At 40.6% G+C, this 6,942-nt stretch overlaps 1 long non-coding RNA gene across 1 annotated transcript; it reads left to right on the forward strand.

Moving 5' to 3' along the window:
• Positions 1 to 3,940: 3,940 nt before the first annotated feature.
• Positions 3,941 to 6,181, forward strand: LOC140600021 (uncharacterized). Its single transcript, XR_012003208.1, has 2 exons — positions 3,941 to 4,018; positions 4,730 to 6,181. It is a non-coding gene; the product is annotated as an uncharacterized lncRNA (long non-coding RNA).
• Positions 6,182 to 6,942: the final 761 nt, after the last annotated feature.

Genomic DNA, 6,942 nt, shown 5'->3' on the forward strand with positions numbered 1-6,942 from the left:
AAGACGTTGGAACTTCCATAGGCTATGAGATAGAGCCCTGGGATGATTTTATTTAATTTTCAGAAGACAGGAAGGCCTCATGACATGTGGGTCATATACAAAATGTTGCATTAAGTATTCCTAAATGTCAATCTTTGCTCATATTTCTGATAATTCCCTATGTATAAATTCCCATAAGAGCAATTACTGGTCTAGAGGTTGTGGACATATAGAAAGCCCTAAAAATGCATTGCCATTTGCTGTGACAGGGCTCACTTCCCCATGCCCTTGCCAACATGGCAAGGTATTGTGATGTTTCAGAAACTTTGAAGGTTTTAAGTGCCTGGGCACTGACCCTGAGAAAATGTCCATGTTTTCTTCTGCAAATCCCTGTCCACCTGCAGCCCCAACCAGTATCTCTTGTCTGGGGTTTTTTGATTATATCCCCTATCCAGAAGGGGCAGAAAATGTGTGAGTAGGAGGATGGAGGGAACATGGGACAAATGAAGGATCCAGGATAGTTTGTGTCTAAGAAGGATGAAAGTAGGGGATCCCTGGGTGGCTCAGCAGTTTAGTGCCCAGGGTGTAATCCTGGAGACCTGGGATCGAGTCCCACGTCGGGCTCCCTGCATGGAGCCTGCTTCTCCCTCTGCCTGTGTCTCTGCCTCTTTCTTTCTCTGTGTGCCTCTCATAAATAAACAAATAAAATCTTTAAAAAAAAGGAAGGATGAAAGTCGTAAATGGCTCAGTCTTAAAGGAAACTAGCCCGTTTTGTGAGAAATTGCATTTCTGAGAAGGATCTTTAAGGCTGAGATAGATATGTTAACCCCAAACTTGAGGTTAGATGCTGTCTCTAAAGGGTCTTCTAATTCCCTACCTCCAACCATCTCTAGTGTCTGCAAGCTACACGCATACTACAGTCCTGTGCCACTTTCTGAGGTTACAAAGCTATTGTTTTGTCCTGAAAATGCAGATTGCATGGTAAGATTTCATCATAGCTCATTTCTCCTGAGTAGCTTTGATGGTAGGACCCAGAGTGCCAAGGAGTAGGGTGAAGGACTCCTTTTTCACTGACTAGCACTCTTCCCTTTTAGAAGAAATTCATTTTTGCCTTTGGCCACTTGGATTAAAGACAGATCTACTCACAGGAAGCAGAATCCAGCACAGCACTAGAGGCCTGGGCTGTATTTTGGCTCCAGGGGAGAAACCTAATGAGGGATAACGCTGGGAAAAATTAACTGATCAGGTGGTATTTTATTTCTTTTCTACATCTGTTGCTGTATGAGTGCCGTGTGCATCTGGGGGACAGAGCAGGGCATGAGAAAAGCTGCTGGGCACCAGATAACTAGAGGTCCTTCTGCAGAGAATTTCCCTGTTTCCTGTGAGGCAGTCCTCAGAGGAAGTTCACCCAGCTTCAAAATCCAGTTTGTGAAAATTCACTTAAAGTTTGGGTGAGATCTGGGGATTATTAATTTTAGGATATACCACTACTGATATGTCGTCGTGTTTATAATCACCATCTTCTCCATTTCTCTTAGAAACATAGAAGCCCAGAGTTAATTTACAAACAACTGGCGCTTCTGTTCCTCAGTCCATGATGACGAAGTAGCGTGAGGGCAAGAAACTTCCTGTCCATTCACCTGCACAGCCCTAGTGTTCTTACAAGGAACCAATGAATGAACACATGCACAGATGAATAGTGTAATAGCATTATTCAGGCAAGGTGTCTCTTTTGTTTCATTTAACTTTAATTGTTTTCCTTTTCAATTTTAGCTCTCCACTCCCCTTGCCTAGGCACGCTCTCCAGTGGATGTAATAAATGTCCTCCCAATTCAGATTCCATGTTGATTTATACATCTCTGGGGCCTTAAAAAAACTTTTGATATGTATGTTTAATTCATATAAATAATATTGATTAAACCCCTCTCTTTTTACTTATTATCCTCCTGTTATTCTATCCAAAACTAGTTGATGATTTCTGACTGTTGCCAAGTATTTCACCATGAGCTTATACCATGTATCCTGTAACTATTTTCTAGTCACGGGCATCTGGGTTGCCCTCAGCTTCCTATTGTCACAAATAATGTGGCCATCCTCATAAATGTCTCTTTGTGGACCTATGAGAGGGTGACTCCCGGATATCCGCTCAGGGATGGCATGACTTGGGGTCACGATCTATGCATATGTTTAATTTCACTAAATTTTACTGGATTCTCTCCAGGAAGGCACCAGCAGTGCATGAATATTTCTATTTGCAACATTTCGTTTTTCCTACTTATCAATTTTTTGCTTTGCAAAGTGATACTCACTGATAACTACTGGGTGCGAGCATCTATTATTAGCTCTTGGATCCCCTCTGAGGTGCCTATTCTTATCCTTTGTCTATATTGTATTGGATTTGTTATCTTTTCTAGATGATTTATAGAAATTCTTCATGTATCTAAATAGTAATTCTTTATTAATATCTTCTTCCAGGCTTTTCTTGTTATTGACTTTGCAGAGTGACATTTGAGGTACAGGAATCGTTTTTTGTTTAGATTTTCCCTTCATGGTTTATGTATTTTGAGTTTTGTTTAACAAAGCCTTTCTCACTATAAGGTAAATACCTGTCCAATCTTACGTAAATATATGTTCTACTACATTTCCTCTGTTAACTTAATACTATTGCCTTTCACAATGTTTTCTTAACCCCACATATATGTCTGAAAGTGGTATATGACAGACACAGCATCACAAACCAATGAAAAAATGAATAGATCATTTAGTAAGTGTTGGGAAGAGTTAGCTCGTTTTGATAAGAAAAGAAACTCCAAGTGTATTGAAGACCTGTCTCCTTTTCCGTGTATATTCTATCTTCTACTATTGGTTGTTCCATTTGCTGTCCTTTTTTATAGTGTATATTGTGTTCAGATATCTCACCTCTCTCTAGAGCTCACCTTATATACCCTAGGGACCTAGCTGCTTTGACTAGTAATGCCATCAGGATGGAGGCACAAACCTTAGGTCCTAGATTGTTCCTCGTGGTGTGTTTAGGAAGTTGTGGAGGCATTGGTGTTGATATTTATACTTAATTATCCCTTGTACTCTTTCCCAGAGAATTCCCCATGTTCCCTATTCCAGGGTATTCCCTGCCCACTGTGGTAATGTGTGGGCTGGTTAGGGAGATAAAAGCAACTGCATTCCTGTGTTAAACCTTGTGTGAAAACAAGCCAGGAAATGATATGCTGGAACCATACTGGGGTTCAGAGTGGGATACCAGCTCTTTCCTCATTGAGTCCTGGCCTGCCCCATTGTAGGCCTCTGCCCAAATTCAACTACTAATCTTCTGTCTTCCTGGACACTTCACACACACTTTGCTTAGTTTTTAAGTACCCACCCCCCCTTAAATGTACAAGCTGCTTTTTTCTCTTCTGGTGTCTTCATAGTTGGTTGGGGAGGGTGCCAGCAGCCGGTATTTGTTGGCCACGAGGTTAAGAACTGGAAGCCTGTCAGAAACTATCTCATTGGGCATCTGATATTGGAGATTTGTGCATGTCAAGAATAACTGTACAATGCTTTATGAGATTTTACTATATTTGTTTTCTTCAGATTGCATTTGTCATCTTTTAAGTTAAAAAAAAAACCTTCCGATATTTAGTCTTACTTGTTGGACACATGATTATAACAACAGGTTTGTTGAAAGTAATAATGTCAAACTGAAGAGTAATCTCTATGAAATTCTGTGTACTCATAATTAATCATTAATTTGGTCACTGAACATCTTTATAAGAGCAGTAGTTTCTCTTATTTTAAAATGTGGAAACTGCGGCAAAGCTGCAAGTCACATTCTCAAAACCATAATAGGTATTGGTGTGACTTCCTGAGACATAATTGTGGAGGTCTCTGTTAAAAACCTTGTATTTCAATAACATGCCACGGGGTCTCTTGCCTAAGTCTTGCAGCCACCCTGGTTCTATTTTTCAGGCTGATGGAAACTGTATTCGACATGGAGCTTTCAGTAGGAAGGATCAACCCATTGCCTGTATCATCCCCACTTAAGGTAAGTTGTGTGGGGAAAGAGCCTAGGAATGGAAACCCATAGACATGGCTCCCAGTCATGGAAGTCACTTTTAGCCAGTGGCCACCTGAATGCATGATTTTAGGCTAGTTTATTATCTTCTCTGGGACTTACATTTCCGATCTGCTAATGAGGAAGCTGACTTGATACATGTCCCTTGTCACTCATCTCTAAGGAGTTTGGGGAGTCTTTGATTGGGGGTGGAGGGTCAGGCAGTCCCTGTCTTCCATCCAGAAGAAATGAGTTTACTTCCCTTCCAGGAGATCTCAGCATCTGGTAGATGCTAAGGCTGGGATTCCTTTTGCAGTTGTGTGCCTAGCATGCATTAGGAACAGTCTATCCCTAGGTTTCTCCAATTTCTGCCCCCATTGCTTTACCTCTCTTCTTTCCTGCCTTCACCCTTTGTAGCCACCATATAGTTTCCAGAAGCTGCTTTTGCACATGTGCAGCCTGGCACAGGGCCATGCCCACAGAAGTGCTCATGCAATATCAGCTTGCAGTGTGCTCATCTATCCCATTTTTACAACTTTAATCTATTATTATCAACTCTATCAACACCTGGGCAAGTTTTCTTCCTTAAAATCCAGGCAGATGATTAATTAAAAAATAAAAAATAAAAAATAAAAAATAAAAAATTAAAAAAAAAAAATCCAGGCAGATGTTAACCTTCTAATGTTCCTCTTGTTGCGGAAGGAGCTTGAATGGGATAGGAGGAGACTGGATGATATCCAACCCTGGATGGAAGGAGGGGCAGAGAGCCTCTGATGTTGGTAGTCAGCAGGGAATAAGTGGAAATCTTAGCATTCCAGTTTTTTGAGTAATGGCTGAGCTCCTGTTGGGGCCCAGGTGACTGATCCCTGTCTGGAGGCAGCAGAGACGTAGAGGAGATCTTTAAAACTGCGCAGCAGACGGCCACTCCATGGGAGTATCCATTTTGACAAAATAGACTGTGGATTTGTCCGAAGAACTCAGGCAGCAGGGATTGTGGCCTCCTCCCTGGTCTCATGCTTGAAGACTTTTTCTCCCAGTAATGAGAGTGCCGAGCGAGCAGGCCTTTCCCCGACAGTGCTGGCAGCAGGACAACTTGTGCCCGGGATGGATTTTTCTTCATTGATTCTAATCTTCTTCCTGACTGTCTGTCTTGGCTGCTTTGACATATTGAACACTGAATAGTCCCTGAGTAATTCTTGAACATTTGGGGATCGTTTTTATTTTTACAAGACAGTAGAATCCAATGGAGTGATTTATACATGTACTAGAAGAAAATGAAGAAAAAAATAACAAAGTGGTTTCATTCTGGGAATAAACACGGACTCAATGACGATTAAAAACCACACCAAACAAAAGGTTCGCACCCAATTTTCAATAATTCCATAATTTTGTAAGGATACACAGAATCATGTAGAGATGAACAGTAACGGATAAAGGGCTTTCACAGCTGTGGCTTCAACCATGATTGATGAGAAAATGCTACTGAAGGAAGAAAAGGAAAATGAATATTTATTAATGGAATAAAGTGTCAGGGGCTTAAAATCTAAGGAGATCCATCATTTCATATTCAAGGTTGGATGCATTCAAAACAGAAGGTTCAATACACTGGCCCCATAGCTGAGCGGTAGACCAGAAAAATTCACAGGCACTGCCATCGTTTGGACCATGGGGGACTTCCTGGGGATGTTATTCCCATTTCAGCCCCCATTAACATCACCTGAACAGGGCAACATTACATGAGTTATCACTCCAAGAATGCTGTGACAACAATTGCCTTCACATTTTAGAATACCCAGAGCTATGTGGTCTGGTCATTCACCCAGAAATTAATATATCATGTCTGCATACTTTCTCTGTATATGGTAGTTATGGCCTCTGTGCTGACAGCTTGGAAATTATTGGTAAGATTTTTTTTTCTACCATGACTTCATCAGTTCTCCCTTGTACCTTATAAGGGCAATATTTAGCCAGCCAATAGCACCTCTTCAAATCTCCTTGCATATTTTCTCCCCATAGAAACTCTACCCTGTGCTTGTTCTCTTTAGGTTGGTCAATTAGTTAAAACTCAAAAAAAGGCTGTTTCCTTTTGGTGAAATGTTACTCACCTGACCTTAACATCTTTTAAAAAAAAATTAAAATCGGAAATTCAAGGAAGGCATTGTGGATCTCTTTTGTGATGGTATTATTTCTCCATGTAAGCAGCTTGTTCGGACAATTAACAATAGTGATATTGTGCCTTGTTTTGACAGGGAAGGAGAAATTGATTGATGGCATTTAACTGCCTTAATTTAACTTAAGGTATTGAAGTTGTATTGGAGATTTTCAGTATATAGATTTCAGCAGGTGGGTATCCCCCAACCTTATCACCCCTATCCACATAACCATATGCACACAATGTCCTCAGCTCCCTAGACTTCTCTTGGGACCTATATTACTTTATTATAGAATATGGCAGTGGTGGCTTATTGGTCCTATAAATCCATCTACACTGAGCTTTTGAAATCACTGTCCTGATAGATAGTCTGAGTCTTTACACTGTCACACTTGTGTTATTTCTAAATATCACTTCTAGGTGGCAAATCTGGGACTGCAGGTGCTGGCTTATACTGGTTGGTTGTATATGTTATGCCAGAAGAAAAGTTGCTATTCTATTAGATAGTGTTTTTCAATTTATTTTAAACCGTTGATTCTACCAAATCCTTAGCAATAGATGTGAATGAGTTATCTCTATTGGCCATCTTTGGGAGAAGGCCAAGAGAGTATAAATTTTATTGTTATTTCTTTTAGGTCATGTATACTTCCCACCTCCCAAGACGGGGAAGTTTAGTCTGCAGAAAAGGGCCAGACTGGAAGTAGATCCCCAACAAATATTATTGGGTTAACTAATTAGTATGGTTTGTTATTTGGACAAAAAG

Source organism: Vulpes vulpes, chromosome 8 (genome assembly GCF_048418805.1).
Source record: "Vulpes vulpes isolate BD-2025 chromosome 8, VulVul3, whole genome shotgun sequence".
Taxonomy (NCBI): Eukaryota; Metazoa; Chordata; class Mammalia; order Carnivora; family Canidae; genus Vulpes; species Vulpes vulpes.